General features: G+C 38.9%; 1 protein-coding gene across 3 annotated transcripts in view; it reads left to right on the top strand.

Moving 5' to 3' along the window:
* The window catches only part of LOC110464826, a 500,325-nt gene that overhangs the window by 241,937 nt on the left and 237,999 nt on the right, over positions 1 to 20,389 (top strand). The window lies entirely within an intron of this gene.

The following is a 20,389-nucleotide window of genomic DNA, read 5'->3' as shown; positions in this document are numbered from 1 at the left end:
GTCTCTTACCACAGGGGGTCTCTTATCACAGGTGGTCTCTTATCACATGTGGTCTCTTATCACAGGTGGTCTCTTATCAAAGGTGGTGTCTTACCACAGAGGGTCTCTTATCACAGAGGGGTCTCTTATCACAGGTGGTCCCTTAATAGAGGGGGTCTCTTATCACAGGTGGTCTCTTATCACAGGTGGTCTCTTACCACAGAGGGTCTCTTACCATGGGGGGTCTCTTATCACAGGTGATCTCTTACCACAGGTGGTCTCTTTTCACAGGGGGTCTCTTACCAAAGGGGTCTCTTATCACAGGTGATATCTTACCACAGGTGGTCTCTTACCACAGGGGGTTCTCTTATCACAGATGGTCCCTTGATACAGGGGGTCTCTTATCACAGGTGGTCTCTTAATACAGGGGGTCTCTTATCACAGGTGGTCTCTTACCTCTTAGACTGAGCTTCTATCCTGTATTAATGCCAAGAGATAGGTTCTTAAATATTTTGTCATTTTGCCACGCCGCTGATAACTCACAAGAACCACCACGTGACAGCCCACATTTTGACCCTACCTACACTTTTTCTGAGGTAGCAAAACTTCTTCTTTCTCAATGGCAACACTATTATTATCCCGTGGCGTGGCAAAACGACAAAATAATTAAGAACCTATCTCTTGGCATTAATACAGTAAACCCTTCAAAGATATTAACTCATCAGTGTTCCAGTATGAATTGTAACCAGGTAAACGTACTAAACCCATGTAGAGAACTATGCCAATGAAAGCTTTCATTTCCGAGTTCGTGATGTCAGTCCACTTTCTCGCACGGGCACGAAGTTTTGAGTTTTCAACTCCACCAAGATTTGTGATGTACTGTTCGTAGTATAAGTTTATATCGATGATTTCATTATTGAATAACGTAAGAAAAATATCCGACTCCGATCCTTCCACATGTTTCGGTCCCGAATTTTCGGAAAACTCAGTCAACCACAGAGAAAAATATGCCTTATGCCTTGGGTCCCCATCTTCCCTATCCATTTCATTCTCAACTTCTTGTTCAATTTCCCGTAATTCCTGATCATCCAAATCAATGTCGGCATCAAGGTCAAAGTTTTCACCTATTTCATCAACGATATCTTCTGGATAGAAGCTCATAAATTCATCATCCTCGCTATCGGAGTTACCGACAAGTTCGTAAAACTCGGCTTCAGCCATCGTTGCAAACATTTCAGTCAAAATATGTAAATAATCGCATTTTTCTGACATAAATCAATGACTTCTATCACTGTTGATTTTTGACCGCCATCTTAGATCTCACCTCTACTGACTTCCCGCAAGATATCATATATAGTAACTCGGGAATTCCCGTTACATAATTTAGAAAACGAAACCTATTCATGGGCGGTATATCCCGCCGGCAGTGGCATACGGTAAGATAAGCATGGGCGGGGATTCTCGCCAGCCGCAGTCTAAGAATTAATGAGTCATCAATTCCTGTGGACCTTTTTTTAATGTGTCATCAGTTCTGGTAGACCTTTCAATTGTCATCACTTTTTGTGTACGCTTTAGATGTGTCTTTAAATCTGATGTACCTTTTAAATGTGTCATCAGTTAATAAATTAACCAATTATAGTCTGAATTTCAATTCGTAAAAGATATTTAACAGCTATCTTGGTCTGAAACCCTTTTGGAATGGAAATTCATATCTCAGATGTCAGTAAGGTAGCATATACCCTTAACTTACCCTGTGATGTTGATATTTAACTCATTCACCCCTAAATACACATTTGAACTCTTCCAATTCAAAGGTTGGTATAGTTCATTATGAATTTCAGGGGTGAATGAGTTAACATCTAACAGTATTCCTCAGTGTGCCCTGACAAACTTACATTTGTGCAGCATCTGAATCTTCCAAGTTTGTATCTCAGACGCTATTGTCCTATAAATAGACATTCTGAGCCGATAGAGACGGGATATTCATTGTGTGCTGGAGAGATTATTAAAAAAGAATGCCTCCCCTTTGCAGCTGGTAATTTTTTGTGAAATATTTCATCATTAGACTAACATTTTAGCAGTAAATTACAGAGATGCGCCTTGCTATACATAATTTAGCGTGAAATTCTATGGAAATCAGTGACTTGAATGCAGGAAATTTGTAGTGAACTGGTCCAGTTTTACCGATTCCCGTTCCCATTGTACAATTTGGATTCAGTCATAAATAATTAAATTTCACTGTATTTAGTGATGTTTTCATTGGCTCAACTGTATGTATACTGTAGATGACCTAACTTTTGTGTCATCTTTATTTTCGCATATCAATGTAGAGTTCAGTTACAGCATGAACACTCGTTTATACATAACGTAAGATATACAGGATAGGAGGCACACAAATAAAATCTTCTTAAAGAAACACAGATAGGTCAGTTCATAAAGAAAAGAATTATACATGAAATATATAATAATGATAATAATAATAATTTACAACATTATATAGCGCCCTATTTAGCTAGAATAAGTCACCCTAAAGCGCTTTACAGTACATAGGTATACAATAATATACAACATTATATAACGCCCTATCTAGCAATTATAAGTCACCCTAAAGTGCTTTACAGTACATAGATATACAGTTTATACAATCAATACAATTAGCATATATATACATTAATCAATACAATTTTGAGGAGCTCGTAGGAGCTGCCTTATCAGGGGTTAACTACTTGTCCTATGCCACTTGGCTAATACCTCCCTAGGTGTGTATGCCTGCGTGTGTGCTAGAGATGTATTGTGTGTGTATATGAGTATATCTGCAGTGTATAGACTGAAAATGAGGATGTTATACTGATAGAAAATGTTTCATTAAACATAATACTTTCCTGTATTTCATATCAATTTAATTTGTTTACCGTTTCTGATAGTATCAATCAGTCTCTTATAAATGGTACTTAAGTACTAAAAATCATACAAAATATATTATTTCTTATTTAACACCATGCCAAAGCTTTGTGAAATCCTTCGGTCAAATCTTCGAAGCTCGTTTTTAATCAGTTTTGTATATTGCTGTAAAACGTATCATTATTCTCCATTCTGTGGTATACGTATCGTTTTATCCTTGCTTGTCATGACATAAGTAAGAACTTCCTCTTCACCAAAGCTCTTGGTTCTGACGCGACAATGTTTTTTACCTGTGATAAGAGAATGTGGTCTGAGATATGATTGCACTGGCTTTTAGCCTCTTTATTTATTTTATTGTCTATGGACTTGAGCAAGTCTAGTATGTGTTGATCATGTTGATCACATTGCTATGGTTCCAAAGAAGAGTTCCACTCTACGACTTTTGTTTAATTTCATAATTCAAAAGTGAACAGATTGAACTTGGAAACAGGAAAACTCTTCTGATTTATGTTTTGAATGCGTCCAATAGCTATATAATCATGATTAATCGGAAGAATCTCCTTGAAGAGATGAAAGTACTAAAGACGCGTTGTTGAGATTTTTTTCTTTTTATATTATATCTTGATATATATTCATTAGTTTAGAACTCAATGAATTTGGGAGAAATAAAACCATTAGAAATAAAAAGGTAAACTAGTTAAATGATCTAGGGCAAAGCATTCCAAGATTTTTAACAGGATAAGCCCATGCCTGGTAATAAGCCCATGTAAGCCCATGCCTGGTAATAAGCCCATTTAAGCCCATGCCTGGTAATAAGCCCATGTCTGGTAAAATGCCCATGCCTGGTAATAAGCCCATGTAAGCCCATGCCTGGTAATAAGCCCATGCCTGGTAATAAGCCCATGCCTGGTAATAAGCCCATGCCTGTTAATAAGCCCATGCCTGGTAATAAGCCCATGTCTGTTAATAAGCCCATGCCTGTTAATAAGCCCATGTCTGGTAATAAGCCCATGTCTGGTAATAAGCCCATGTCTAGTAATAAGCCCATGTCTGGTAATAAGTCCATGCCTGTTAATAAGCCCATGCCTGTTAATAAGCCCATGTCTGGTAATAAGCCCATGTCTAGCTTAACTTACCCTGTGATGTTGATATTTAACTCATTCACCCCTGAAATTCATAATGAACTATACCAACCTTTGAATTGGAATGTTTTAAACATGGCTTCAGGGGTGAATGAGTTGACAGCTATCAACTAGCTAGAACCCCAGGCCGTGTAATAAGCCCATGTCTGGGAATAAGCCCATGTCTGGTAATATGCCCATGTCTGGTAATTAGCCCATGCCTGTTAGTAAGCCCATGTCTGGAAATAAGCCCATGCCTGGAAATAAGCCCATGCCTGGAAATAAGCCCATGTCTCGTAATAAGCCCATGCGTGGTAATAAGCCCATGCCTGGTAATAAGCCCACGCCTGGTAATAAGTCCATGCCAGGCAATAAGCCCACCCATATATACTGCAGTTAAGGAGTATTTTGCCAGCAAATCTAATGTCATTGTCCTGTAATACACGCGTCCCCTATCCTGAGTTAGAGATTATGTGTTACACTAAATTAATGGTACTCACTCTGGCAGGAAATCTCTAAAATAGATATTGATAAACATCACCCACGCTCAAAGTACAAATTTGTGCACTGCCACCGAAAATTACATCATGCTTCATGTATAATAATAATTTAATAAAAAAATGTTCTCTGTGAGGTTTTTGAGTAGGTATTAATGCCATACAGATTTTTAAACTTAGTTTCGTTTTAATTCACACCTCTTCTAAATGCTGTCCCTTTCACCAGTCAAGTTTAGTGCTGGTGTAGAGTTTCTTTTGAAGAAATACTCAATTTCAATTAATTCCAGCACGATGTCTAATAACAAAGCCTTAATGACATAAAGGTTTCGTTATCAAATTAATATAGTGTAGTGTGATCGATGACGGTGCACTTTACCAGTTTCTGCGGGGCGTGGAGGCACAAAACGGTTCCTGCTGATAGCTCAGATGTCAGGGTTCTGCACGCCTAAATCATTCATTGGACTACCAGGAGTTATGTACCCTGACTAATTGATTTTCTCTGATGAAGTAACAAGAGTTATTTGTCCTAACAAATTTGTTCTAGCAAGAGTAATGTCCCTTAGTAAATTGATTTAAATTCTGTTAGTTGCCTCCCCTGTCTTATTGATAATCTTCATTGATATACCAAGAGTTATGTCCCTTAGTTAATTGATTGTCCTTGTTTAAATTCTAATAGTTGTCTCCCCTGACAAATTGATTATCTTCATTGAGATACCAAGAGTTATGACTCCTTACTATTTCATTATCTTTGATGAAAGTCCAACAGTTGTCTCCCCTGACTAAACAATTATCCTTATTGAAATCAAGGGTAATATATCGCGACTTTTCTTTATCTTTGTGTAAATTCAGACAGTTATCTTCCCTGACTAATTGATAATAATGAGAGTTATGTCCCTTAATGTTGTCTCTCTGACTAATTAAAAGTACCAAGAGTTACGTCCCCTGGCTAATTGAATGTCTTTGTTAAATTCCAAGAGTTTTGTCCCTTGAATAATCAATTATTACTTTTTTAGATAAATTCCAATAGATATTAGTTTGACTTCAGAGGTTTCCAGGGCGGCTTTTGTTGCAGCCTTGGTAAGTAAACTCCAAGTACTATATGATGGACCATTAACTCTTTCACCACTGTAGGCGATAATGGACTTAAACAGATTATGGCAAGGTAGACTCTATTTAAATTGCATAGGGTTTGGTTTGGTTTGGTTTGTTTTTGTTTGCTAGCCCTCCACCACTGGGTCACAGTGGCAAAGTGGTTAAGGCGTCTGACATTCTGCTACCACTAGACCTCAACCACTGGGTCGCGGTGGCCAAGTGGGTAAGGCGTCTGACTTTCTGCTCCCACTAGACCTCAACCACTGGGTCGCGGGGGCCAAGTGGTTACGGCGTCTGACTTTCTGCTACCGCTAGCCCTCCACCACTGGGTCACAGTGGCAAAGGGGTTAAGGCGTCTGACATTCTGCTACCACTAGACCTCCACCTCTTGGTCGCGGTGGCCAAGTGGTTAAGGCGTCTGACTTTCTGCTACCACTAGCCATCGATCCACCTCTGGGTCGCGGTGGCCAAGTGGTTAAGGCGTCTGACTTTCTGCTACCACTAGACCTCAACCACTGGGTCGCGGTGGCCAAGTGGTTACGGCGTCTGACTTTCTGCTACCACTAGCCCTCCACCACTGGGTCGCGGGTTCAAGACCTAGGTGGTCCACTGGTACTGACCGTAGGTCGGTTCTTTTTCTCCGGGAACTCCAAACCTGTCACTTCCTGAAATGACCATAGCTGTTAACTCATTCAACCCTGAAATTTCATAAAGAGCTATTCTAACCTTTGAATTGGAAGGGTTCAAACATGTCTTCAGGGGTGAATGAGTTGACAGCTATCAACTAGCTAGAAGGCGACCATAATCCTATGTACAATTAAAATCTGCCACACTAATCCCCCCTTTTTAAATGTGTTCGCCCTTGAACACCACAACCCAAGTTCTAACTCCCTGTCACCACAGGGAGGGCCACAGACTCCATTTGTAACAGGAAAGAGAGTAGTGTGCTTCCTTCGGGGATCTAACCCATGACCCTAGACTTCCTAGTCAGACGCTCTACCACTGAGCTAAAGCTTGAAGCTAGAAGGTGGTCGTAATCCTTATGTATGATTAAAATCTGCCACACCTATGTTCAGGACCTTAAGTTGCAAACTGGCCCTGAAGTGTTACACTTATATCTGATGTGAAATCAAGGGGAGGTTACTGTATGTACGAAAAGCTTCAGCGGAACGATCTAATGTTTTTTGTGTGCTGTGGGAAAGGGATCTTTAAGCTCCTGCTCTATAGGCCTGAGGCTTGGAAAAAGACTTGTTTTCATATAGAATGATGACATTTCATGCAATAGCCTGGCGTGAGTGTATAAGAATTTCCACGAAATGTATGATATATGTGTCTATTAGGACAATCTAGATGTTATGAGTAAACTAGCATGATTTGTGTCTGGACATTGACAACCCTGTCCACTATCAAACTGACCACATGATTTAGTAGTCCGAGGCTGTCCGAGACTGTCCACTACACTGTTGATCGGGAGATTTATGATTCTCACATAGAATTTTCCCCAAGAGATTTCAGATCGCATAAAATCACGTCTCTGTTGGCGCTTATACTTCCTGTTTTGAAGAAGCTTGTACATCTTCAGAAAAGAAAAAAATACATAGAAATAGATATGACTTTTCTACCGTTCTACTCATCATAGTATTTTTTAACTCATTCACCCCTAAAGACACATTTGAACTCTTCCAATTCAAAGATGGGAATACAGTATTGTAGTTCATTATGAAATTTCAGGGGTGAATGAGTTAATACATCTTTACCACATATATCCTATTAAACAGGCCGGGACAGAAATTTTATAAAAAAGCTGGCATAAGACATCAGTACAAAAGAAGATTTGCATATCATAAGCAAATGAAAAAGTGGGGAATTTAATCACCTGATAATTTTTAAGAGAAACAAAAAGAGAGATTTATTAGAGAGTGCATGGATTGTTTGTTGGGGTTTTAAGTTCCTTGCAACCACCAGTGTCATAGGGGAAAATATAAATAAATTGATTTATTGTAGAGTTTGTATGCTAGGGATCGAGTAGGTTGAATGAATGGAACAAACACGCTCTTTATTTTTCACAAACTTGTATCTTTATCATACTTGTCAACCCTCCCTATTTAGGAAGAAGCCCGTCCTAACTTTGGACCCTTAAATTAAACATTTTCAACAAGCGAATTTGATGAACTGTTCCTACATTCTAAGATCTAATTATTTCATCTGAAAGAACAACTCAAAATATGTCTTTTAACGAGTTGTTTTGTCTCTAGGAGTATATACAAATATTGTATTTATGTTTTTATGTTGTAGTGTGTAGAATCTCCCTATGGAAATTTCAAAAAGTTTGCAAATGTATGCTTTAAATCATACAGACTCTATATTCTGTCGTGCAATATATAATTTTCATCCATTAGGTATAATGATACATGTACTAAATATCCCTAACTACATTGTGTATGGGAAGATATATAAAAGATTTGTGTGACTTTACTCTGCTTAATTTGACTATTTCTATTTTGGGGGGCCTTCAGCTGTAAGGAATCTAAGTAAAACATGCTGATTTGTATACATGTATAGAAATTCCTGGGCCCGATTAGTCTTCAAATAAATAATGTGAAAAAAACAAAAACAAATATAAAATCTATTTAGGAAGAGTAACTTGATATTCAGTTCACCTTCAATCTTGGCTACATCAAAACTGAAAAACTAAATTAAGGAGGAAATTCAATAAATCTCAAATAATTTTATCACCAACTTTCTGTATTTAGTGTTCTTGCAGTTGATACCAAACAGTTTTTGCAAATCCATGAAAATTACAGAACAGGAAATAGTTTTACAGCATACATGAAATGTCCACAGTACTAAATAATTCTCCGTAAGGCCGTTAGAATCAAAGAATACTAGCACACGCTATTAAATAGTCCTTCTGTGGCACTCCATAATTTCAAACCTTGTTAACTTGAAACACAGGTTTACCACAATTTCTTTTTCCTTCAGAATCTTTTTCAGTTTATTTAAGTTCATTTATAGACAGGAATGTACAGGAATTAAAATCATTTATTAATGAAATACAAAATATTGTAAAATGACAAAATATTGTAAACACTAAAAACCAGTTTGATAAATATTACGTATTGCGTTGAAGTAAGACCAAGCTAACCAATATTTGATCATTAGTTCTGAAACACTGCTCTGTAAAAGCTAGCCGCTCCTGCTTTTGTTCTGAAATTCAATTTCAAAATCCCTTTGATTTTCTTTGATTTGATAAATAGAGAATGGAAATTCAGTTTTCTCCTCCAGATAAAAGTCTGTAAGTTTAATGGCTTGTGATAATACTTTTATTTGTACCTATTCATATTTCAAGGCAGATTCTAATATTTCTCTGAAATACAAAATTGTTTCTTGATAGAATTGCACACACAGTAAGACACCCACCTGTTATAATTACTGAGAAGCTAGAACCACTCTATAAATATATATACATACAGAACTAGGCATTTGACAGCCTATCAAATCAATATTATTTAGTACCAAAAACATAAAAGCAATTATGAAACCGATATAAGGACAAAAATGAAGCTAGGGAGCGATAGTTATAGAGCTACATTATCTTTGTATCGCAATAACCACGGTAACGGGCTGACGACCAGCAGACACACAGCGAGACACGCCATACATACGCCAACAAACACTTAATATTAGCTTGTCATGCAAATAGCCAGTTACACTACCGATTGTACGGTAGCTCACACTAACGCTAATCACTATAGCCTATAATATTGGTTACCTCCCCTGACCTCTAGATTATCTCCCCTTCCCTCTTTTTTTGGTGGCATTTACTTCCTTGGATCTGTGTTGCTGTTACATCCCTTGATCAACAATAATCTTGATTACCTCCCTATGTTAACTTTGATTTTATCTTCTGATCTAAAATTGCCTCAATTACCTCACTACTTTGATTACCTCCCTTGATCTCCAATAACCTTGATTACCTCCCTTGATCTCCAATAACCTTGATTACCTCCCTTGATCTTCAATAACCTTGATTACCTCCCTTGATCTCCAATAACCTTGATTACCTTTAATCTTTACCTTTACTTTGACTAATCTGATCTTAAGTTAACTTTATTTTACCGTGTCTTGATCTAACTGCTCCTCCTAATCCAAAGCTTCTTGAATTATCTCCCTTTGATTCTAGCTTCTTCATTCATTTTTCTGATTTAGATTTGCCTCAAATTCTTCCCTGACGGTTGTTTAAGGTTATGGTTTAAACATCCATGTGTTGACTTCAGACTAGGGCTATAGTTGTGTAGTATAGCACTTTTCATCTGTTATATAGAACGGTTTGTTGTAGAATTTGAGTTTGGCCTTGAAAGGTGGAGAAAAGTCTCGCTGCTACAAAGTCAACCCCTATCTACCTAGCAACACCCAGCTTCTACAAAACACACTATCACACAATTACAGGTGAAATGGATTCGTTTTATTTGAAATGGATTTCCAATTATTCAGCAGTAATCACCAGACTTAAATGTATCTTATTCCATAAAGATGACAGTAGGAAATTTAACATGGAAATGAATACATTTCAGAAGCATATTATTGTTTCAGAATTTGTCAGTTGTGCAGGCAGAGCATTAAGGGGTTCAGTTTGAACTGGTAATTTTTCCACAGGTCAAGGTCGTAAAGGTCAAATACAGAATAATATGGTGGTAAAGATTTGTTCTGTCTATGGGGGAATTACTGTGGTGATAAACGACAGTATTCAACATAAGACAGGCTAGCTCGGTCCAAATTGAAGGTAATGCTATATCATGTTACAGTTATTGCATGGTTTTCAAGTCATGAAGGATTAATGACGCCCTAGTGATAGTGAGAGGATGTAATAAGTCACCAGTGACAAGAAATTGTGTAATAATTGTCTTATTTCGTACCTCTAAACTTGATCACACTGACTGATTCAGTCCAAAAGCTCACCTTGACAGCCCTTCTCTTCACCTTGACAGCCCATCTCTTCACCTTGACAGCCCATCTCTTCACCTTGACAGCCTATCTTTTCACTTTGACAGCCCATCTCCTCACCTTGACAGCCCTTCTCTTCACCTTGACAGCCCATCTTTTCACTTTGACAGCCCATCTCTTCACCTCCACAGCCCATCTCTTCACCTTGACAGCCCATCTCCTCACCTTGACAGCCCATCTCTTCACCTTGACAGCCCATCTCCTCACCTTGACAGCCCATCTCCTCACCTTGACAGCCCATCTCCTCACCTTGACAGCCCATCTCCTCACCTTGACAGCCCATCTCCTCACCTTGACAGCCCATCTCCTCACCTTGACAGCCCATCTCCTCACCTTGACAGCCCATCTCCTCACCTTGACAGCCCATCTCCTCACCTTGACAGCCCATCTCCTCACCTTGACAGCCCATCTCCTCACCTTGACAGCCCATCTCCTCACCTTGACAGCCCATCTCCTCACCTTGACAGCCCATCTCCTCACCTTGACAGCCCATCTCCTCACCTTGACAGCCCATCTCCTCACCTTGACAGCCCATCTCCTCACCTTGACAGCCCTTCTCTTCACCTTGACAGCCCATCTCCTCACCTTGACAACCCATCTTCTCACCTTGACAGCCCTTCTCTTCACCTTGATAGCCCATCTCCTCACCTTGACAGCCCATCTTCTCACCTTGACAACCCATCTCCTCACCTTGACAGCCCATCTCCTCACCTTGACAACCCATCTCCTCACCTTGACAGCCCTTCTCTCCACCTTGACAGCCCATCTCCTCACCTTGACAACCCATCTTCTCACCTTGACAGCCCTTCTCTTCACCTTGATAGCCCATCTCCTCACCTTGACAGCCCATCTTCTCACCTTGACAACCCATCTCCTCACCTTGACAGCCCATCTCCTCACCTTGACAACCCATCTTCTCACCTTGACAGCCCTTCTCTCCACCTTGACAGCCCATCTCCTCACCTTGACAACCCATCTTCTCACCTTGACAGCCCTTCTCTTCACCTTGATAGCCCATCTCCTCACCTTGACAGCCCATCTTCTCACCTTGACAACCCATCTCCTCACCTTGACAGCCCATCTCCTCACCTTGACAACCCATCTTCTCACCTTGACAGCCCTTCTCTCCACCTTGACAGCCCATCTCCTCACCTTGACAACCCATCTTCTCACATTGACAGCCCATCTCCTCACCTTAACAACCCATCTCTTAACCTTGACAGCCCTTCTCTTCACATTAGTTTCTGAATGCTACAGTCCACTGTACATAGTCCCCCTCCTGGTTGTCAATTTAGGACCACAATGACCCCAAAACTTATTTTGTATATGACCTTGATGACCTCTAGTATTAAGCATATGACCTTGATGACCCCCAATATTTACCATATTACCTTGATGACCCCTAGTATTTAGCATATGATATTGGAGACCCCTATAATTTGGTATTAATATCTTAGCTCGAAGCTAGATGGCGACCTTTATCCTATGTACAGTCAAAACCTGCCCCAAGTATGTATAATGACATTGGTGGCCCATGGTACTCGGTATATGTCCTGAAGTACCGATATGTTCCTGAGAATGTGCCCTTGATGACCCCTGACACAGTTAACTTTGTCTCACTCTTGACACTGGATATAGATATGTACATCTATTCACTTTGTGAGGAGGGCGACACATCCTCTTGACCAATCAAGTGAGGCAATCTCTGGAGAGTATTTTAATTATGATTGCATGCTTTTGGCAGGGGGGAGTCATTTTCTCCATATGCCTTCAACAGAACGCTGGATTGGAGCGTGGTCAGCACACTCCTGTGATGTTTGTCATGAGAACATGACTGTGAGCAGTATTTCTTGGAGCCCATATATCTGTTGGGCATGACTCCCTGTTCATTGAACCCAACTCGTTCAAAGACTGATAAGCTTAATTGAAGAATAAACCTAAACTTCTCAATGATATTTTTTCATGAAAAATTGTAAAATCTACGAACATTTCCACACATAAATGATAAATGTGATCACACGAGGGTTCATATGATGACATTACGTCAAAAACATTTGTGATATTTTAAAAAGAAAATAATATTAAAATCTAAGTTTTATAACTCATCAAGATGACAATACTTTGCCTAATTGTGCCCCTGCTTAGTTGTGCACGGGAGACATGACTTGTGATCATACAAGGTGGATCCTCTCAGAGCTCCCAGCTTTTTCATCAGTATAATGGAGGTGGAGGGCGATGCTATCACATCCTACAGCGGTGATCAATCGCTGGGCGGGGTGATCAATCGACGGGGCGTTTACAGTTTGGCAGACGGGACATAGGTTTTACATGATTTGTCCTTTGTACCACCATGTTTTCTACTAATTTAAAATACATTGATAGCATTAATGAGGTGGTGAAACGTCTGTAAGACCTGATGTAGACTAGGATGGTCCCAGTATCAGGCCAAGACCGTGATTAACGTAAGTCTGGTGACAGAAGCTCCCTTGGGTAGGGCTAAGGAATATGGCCGCTAGGGCGGGGAAGATGAGGTTTCACTATTTCTTTAACTTTCTGGAAGATGGCGAGTACAAAATAGGAGTTTGAACTAGCACATTACTATATTGTCCCTAGGGTGGGGCTGAACTGGTTTTTGTGAGTAGTCCTGAGGGTGGGGCTGAACTGGTTTTGGTGAGTAGTCCCTAAGGTGGGGCTGAACTGGTGTTGGTGAGTAGTCCCTAGGGTGGGGCTAAACTGGTGTAGCTGAATAGTCCCGAGGGTGGGGCTGAACTGGTGTTGGTGAGTAGTCCCGAGGGTGGGGCTGAACTGGTGTAGCTGAATAGTCCCGAGGGTGGGGTTGAACTGATGTTGCTTAATAGTCCCAGGATGGGGTTGAACTGGTGTAGCTGAATAGTCCCGAGGGTGGGGCTGAACTGGTGTAGCTGAATAGTCCCGAGGGTGGGGTTGAACTGATGTAGCTGAATAGTCCTGAGGGTGGGGCTGAACTGGTGTTGGTGATTAGTCCTGAGGGTGGGGTTGAACTGGTGTAGCTGAAAAGTCCTGAGGGTGGGGTTGAACTCAGGTGTAGCTTAAAAATCCGGATGGTTGGGATAAAATGTTGTTGCTTAATAATTCTAGGATGGGGCTGAACTGGTGTTGCTTAATAGTCCCTGGATGGTGATGAACTGCAGGTGTAACTTTACAGTTCTAGTAATGGGTTTTGACTAATTTTTCTCCTGAGTCCACATGATGGTTCAAACTGAAAGTAATGTTCATGATGCTGGACAGGACTGTGCCATTGTAGTAATGTAGGTGAGGATTAGGATAAGTGGGATAAAAGATACTCCGGTGTACAAAGGGTGATATTATTACACATTTCTCTGGGTGGGTCCACAACCCCTGTGACAGTGTTACAGACGTACCCGGGGGTGGTCACGCCGTCCTGCCCTGTCACTAAATCTGCCCGACCTTATCTGTTGACGATCAGATCACTGCTATCAGCTTTGCCTGACACACGTCTCTGAGCTAACCTAGACTCCTGGTGCACAGAAACAAAATCCTAAAAATCAATTGACGCCTTTTAAAAAAATCCAGTTATAATTGATTGCTTCAATATGGCAAAGCACTTGATCCACAATTTATCTGTGTTTAGTTACGTTGAATGGCTACTTGGCAGGGAGTGAAAAGTTGTTGGGAATATCACTTGAGATTTAATACCCATCTTTACGAAGTCATATTACAACCGCGGGTTCGGCACAAACTATAAGCCGTCCATAAACATAGTGGCAGTTTTGTATTACCGTAATATTTTTACCAGCTACAGAACACAATACACAAGAAATGCTGCAATCAATGAAAATTTTGTAGAAAATGTCAAGCAGATTTTAGTGCCTGTTCAACGGGAGCAGAACGATCGAGCGATACGCCAATTGAGGGTTATATCTCTGTCTATTGCAGCGGCCTAAACTGTTCAGGGTGCACCAGTACTTTGATTGTGGTAAAGTGTAATTTCCTCACTTTGGGTTACATTGAGTTCTTTTTTACCCACATTTCACTGGCAGTAGTAAAGAAACAACAATTGTCTACAGAATCACAAAGTTTTAAGTAGGATTGACAAAAAGGATGAACGTTTATACATGTCCTTGTGTTGTGTCATACATATATTTATACAAATTTCAATGGAAATGTTCATGCATTTTGAAGATATTAAAGTATAAGGTTTCCCTAGCGAACCAAGCTTATTCGACAGTTTGAAAAATATGCAACTGATTCGTCATTCCGCAAAAAGAACCATAATTGCAGGGAAAAAATGGCTGCTGAATATCCTACCAATAGCTTCAATTGTACAAGAAGTTTAAGCTTTGTGAACATTAGGAATTAGTTATAATCAAGCAATACCAAAGTTTTGGAGTGTAACAGGAGAGTAGAGGGGGTTCAAACCTTTAGATTGAAGCTGTCACCGATTGAGCTACCATGTCGCTGGTGATCCACCTAATCAAATTCCCCTACATTCCTCCCTCTTTTAACTCATTCACCACCCCTGAAGACACATTTGAACTCTTCCAATTCAAAGGTTGGAATAGTTCATTATGAAATTTCAAGGGTCAATGAGTTAACAAAGTCAATGACCCCAAATACACACCAGACCCTTTCCCACCTTTTGTGGGTATGTTTTGTTGGGCGCCAAATGTAACAGGAGAGGAAAAATGCATGACCAAACAGGGGTTTGAACTCGAGATTCTCAACACTCTTGATTGACACTCTAGCCAATTGAGCTACCTGGTCGCCGGCGATCGACCCAGTCAAGTTTCACTAAACCAAATGAAATTTGGGAAAATAGGGAGTTCAAATATTTTCTTTTTTTTTTAGTTTTTTTTTTTTATTCTCTTCTTGTTAATTTGAAAATTAGTTAAAAATTACGAACAACAGTTTCTTGTTGTGAAACTTTGCTCAGATGTAGCTAAGTATTTGTAGTCTGTCAACTGTATAAATAGCAACATAAAACATAAGAAACTATTTCTTTGCTAAAAATACTTTCGACTTCAGTAGTTATAAATACACACTTGGCAGCCTTTGAACTTTTACACAAGGAGAAACTAGGTAAAAAAACTTAAAATGTCGAAGAAAGGTACATACAATGATCCCTCTTTTACAAAAACATAAAATGCCATGGCTTAACTCATTCACCCCTGAAATTGCAAAATGAACTATTCCAACTTTTGAATTGGAAGAGTTCAAATGTGCCTTCAGGGGTGCATGAGTTTAACTCTCTCAGCTGGGAATTATGTTAAAAGCAAAATTGGAGAATTCTGCTGATTTAAAAAGTAAAAAAAAAAAATGGAGTGGAAAAATTGGGATACATTTATTTTCTAAACATTTGACTTATTACTAAATATCAGATGGACAGAAAGTTGTTCTTTAGTCAGGAATCATGGGTACAACTTTTCATCTTCTCCGTGTACTTTAATGAGCACTTCTGACACAGACAGCTCCCGTGTGTAGCCGAGACGACAAGTTTGTGGCGTCTGTTCTCCAATCCAGTCAATGATATAGCTATGTCGAGAAGACATCACCACAGCCCAAGGAAAACAGAAGTCTTAGGACAATTTGCCTCTATTTGGATAATATTTACTGATGCAGACAACTTTGTGGAAACGGTTATAAGACCTGCCCGCGAGTGACAACACTGGTCAGCTGGTTGTCTTACTCGTGGATGTTACCACCGCTGACCGGTAACATATTGTATACAGTGAGAGTGAGGCCATGTACTAATACTTCTGATGGGAGGAATCTTCTGCCCTACTTGATATATGGAGGATCAATTTTGGAGTCGGAACTCTTCAATGGTTGCCATTGATTTCTTATTAGCACCACTTGAGCAGACGTGATATGGCCGTCCATTCCTCCCCCAATCTACCGTAGGTGTTGGTCAAGACGGAGAAGGTGTGTGTGGGTGGAAGGAGGGGGGGTTAGTTAATTACAGCCGATAACACTTATTTGTCTCTATTACGGAGTTTTAAGAACACTTAAACTCTTTATAGTGATATTTATCCCACCGGTTACAAGCATCTTAATGATCCAGACTGTCCACTGTTCCGATGTTAATCCCCGGTAATGAGGCAGCATATTTCTGCATCATTCGCTTCTGGGTCCAAGCCAAACTAATGCTTACACACACTGCCTCAAACCCTTATGAGACCTAGAGTACAGCTAGTCTCTGTCGGGCAATTATCCAGCGGCCATCGTCATCCTTAGATTAGATTTCCTTTTCCCCTATTGGGGAACTGCATATTGTGACAGCGATCCTTTTATCTTGTTTCCCATCGTCTGATGATTTTAAACAGCTGCCGATTATGACAATATGACAGTTCAGGGATTCATATAAAAAGGTGAAATCATCACAGGATATCAAACTCTCCAAATATGTTTAGTTATCTCATCCAAGCGACAAATTACTGGGGTAGTGCAGTGTGCAAATTTATATCTGACCCAGACTTAATAAATCACTGATTGACGAACTCACCTGTGATTGAGTTTTTATACCTCCATTGGTTTTTCCCATCCTGACTGTGTGTTTGTACCTGGTCTGTCCATCAGTCAGTGTTTTATTTGTACTTAATTTTGCAACTAGGTACCTCTAACGATTGCCGAGTGTCACAAATTAAATTGTATGATGTTCCCCTTGTTCTACAGAGTTATGACCCTTTGCTATACAGAGTTATGGCCCTTTGTTATTACAGAGTTACGCCCATTGTTATACAGACTTATGGCCCTTTGTTATACAGAGTGAAGGGCCCTTGTTCTACAGAGTTATGACCCTTTGTTATTACAGAGTTACGCCCATTGTTATTCAAAGTTATGTCCCTTTGTTATACAGAGTGGGGGGCCCTTGTTATACAGAGTTAAGGTCCTTTGTTATACAGAGTTAAGGCCCTTTGTTATACAGAGTTATGGTCCTTATTGTACAGAGTTAAGGCCCTTTGTTCATCGTGCAACACTTTGTGTGGGGTAATATACTTTGCCATATTTTGTACATAAATTTAAAAACACACATGTAACAGATTAACAAACATCCATATGACACAGATTTAAAAACATGCATATAACACAGATTAACAATGTCACGTGTAACACACATTTACAAATACCCGAATGACACTGATTTAAAAACATGCATACAACACATATTTAAAAAAACTCGCATTTGATACAGAATTTACAATATGCTTGTGACACAAAAAATTGTATATGACTCTAATGCACACTAACATACCATGACGCATACAACTTTGTCAAGTATAAAAATCAGAATTGGACATTTTTGTCTGTCGATATCTGTCATTACGTATTAGTAACAGAACTATCTGACGGAAATATGTAATTCATTTATGTTCTTACTGATGGTGAATTCTGATCAGAAAACCACTTTTGTACAAATGTTTTCATTAAAAACCATAAAAATAATACATTGTTTGAAAATAAATGGGATTGATTAAGAGTTTAATATGTGTAGATGAACCTTTTAGGCTACAGACCTGAAACTCACATGTACTTTCAACTCCTAAAGACACATTTGATCTCTTCCAATTCAAAGGTTGAAATAGTTCATTATAAAAATTCAGGGGTGAGTGAGTTAAAGGCCTATTCTGAATACAGCTCATTCACATCAACAAAAAGACAAAACAAATTATGTTGTTGATTTTCTGAAAGAACAAAGAGGAAACATCACATCTTTATCCTATTATTTCTGATTTCCAAAATTTTGATTAAAATAGAGAGATTTTCATAGCTTATTACTTCCTTAGCTTGCAAAGTAATCTCAGAAATATATAGAAAACAAAATTTAATAATTCAAAGTTAACATGTATAGTGAAGAGATCCAATTGTCAAGATTTCTATAGTAGCATTGAAAATATTTATTTAATAGAGAAATAAAATACAATTTAAGGATATATTTGATAGATTTACATGTACAATTACATATGATAGTGATTACAGTTTCAAGTCTCATGCAAACTGAACGAAAACTTATCAGTTTTCAGTTATTGTAGAAAGGGCAATAACTCTGTTTATTTCAGGTGAATCTTACTATAGTGGTACGGCCAGTTTTCAGGCCTGCAGTACAAGGGCCTGTATCTCACACAGTGATAATACAAGATGTATTACAACAGTACAACAGTAGCCAGTACTCCTCTTAGGCTCGAACTCGTTGGCTATCACCCATCGATCAAATTGATTTGAATTGAGACGGGAATGGGTTCTAAACATTTTAGTGCCATTTTACACTTCAGTAACATCATTATTACATACTCAATGTCATTTTGTCCCTTTTCAGGAAGAAAAATTGAACATTGATATGGGAGAATGATGACAAGGATTTGCAGCAATGTTAAAATGCAACATTGCAGAAATAAAATAAAAAAATGCAATATTGCAAAACTACTAAAGATAAGCGTAACACATGCACACAGGTGATTGGACGTTTAAAATGTTGGTTAATAGATACAGAACGCTAAAACTGAATTACACTGCGCATCATACAGCTGTTTCATCCTTCTAAGCCTCATTGGTGATGCTAGGGGCCAAAAAGGTGGAAAGCCAAATTGGTCTTCACTTACTGTTGAAACGGAAGAGGAGGTTCACTCATTCACCCCTAAAATTTCATAATGAACTATTCCAACCTTTGAATTCGAAGGGTTCAAATGTGTCTTCAGGGGTGTATGAGTTAATTCGTAAATTTCACACTTTCGAGGTATACTGTACTTGTCATAAACTTATGCATTTACTAAGACATCAGATACACGTGTGGTTGCATGGTGATTTGCCTGTAAAACTGCACTGTATCTGTGTTCTGTATAGGTAGTTGGAAACTGAAGAAATAGTCCTTTCCGACAAACAGGCAGAGGGACAAAAAAGCTTGTTCCAGCATACCAATCGTTCTGGCTTTGTGGGGGGTGGGGGGTTGTGAAGGAAAAACAATGCTTTGAAAAGTTTTATTAATGTTGTTCAATTCTGGTATAACATCTTCCCCTGTCTGTACTTTTGGAAACTACAAAATAAAATAAAGCAAGCAACACCATCTTCATATTTTACTGCAGAAACAAAAAGTATTGTTGCACTTTAATGGCGAAAGGATCGTAAATTGTATCAATTTACTGGATTTTTTAGTGTCTGCTTCAGAAATTGATTATTCATGCAGACATCCAACATTATATTTTATTGATAAAATCAAGTTTGTGACTTTTTCTGATTTTATCAATGTAATATAAACACTGTTAAAAAATCAACATTTTGGAAAATTCATACAGGGTGTTTTCATATAAAAAGAAACCATTGTTTTTGTCATAAAACAGTATCGCAGACAACTTCTTTTCAAGATGTCCTGAAGCTCATTGATATAGTCTGAAAGGTTGCTACAACTAAAAAGTCACATGATATGTTTTGTGGGCTACATAATACAAAAATACAAAATGGCAGACATTCCAAAAAGTCATTTCATCAAGCCTGAAGTTAATGTCTAAAGGAATTTGGTTTAATTTGCAAAATATTTGCTCCAGTGGAGGAGGAAATAGATTCTTTCCCAAACCTTGCACATACCAGAGTCATTGAAATGGTAGTTGTTTTTTCCTGCTAAATGTTCAACATATAGAATAAGCCAACTTACTGGTTTACCAATTGTTATGTACATGTATAATGTGTAAATGGAAAGAAAAAAAATATAAATTTTATTTATTTTACAACAATTATGAAATAAGGTATTTCAACTTATATTAATCACTCTTGTTGGCCTGGATGTTAGCGTGGGTGGGTGGGTGG

This window comes from Mizuhopecten yessoensis, unplaced genomic scaffold, assembly GCF_002113885.1.
Source record: "Mizuhopecten yessoensis strain PY_sf001 unplaced genomic scaffold, ASM211388v2 scaffold11037, whole genome shotgun sequence".
Lineage (NCBI taxonomy): Eukaryota > Metazoa > Mollusca > Bivalvia > Pectinida > Pectinidae > Mizuhopecten > Mizuhopecten yessoensis.
The sequence above is the reverse complement of the archived record's forward strand: the minus strand, read 5'-3'. Positions and strand labels throughout refer to the sequence as shown.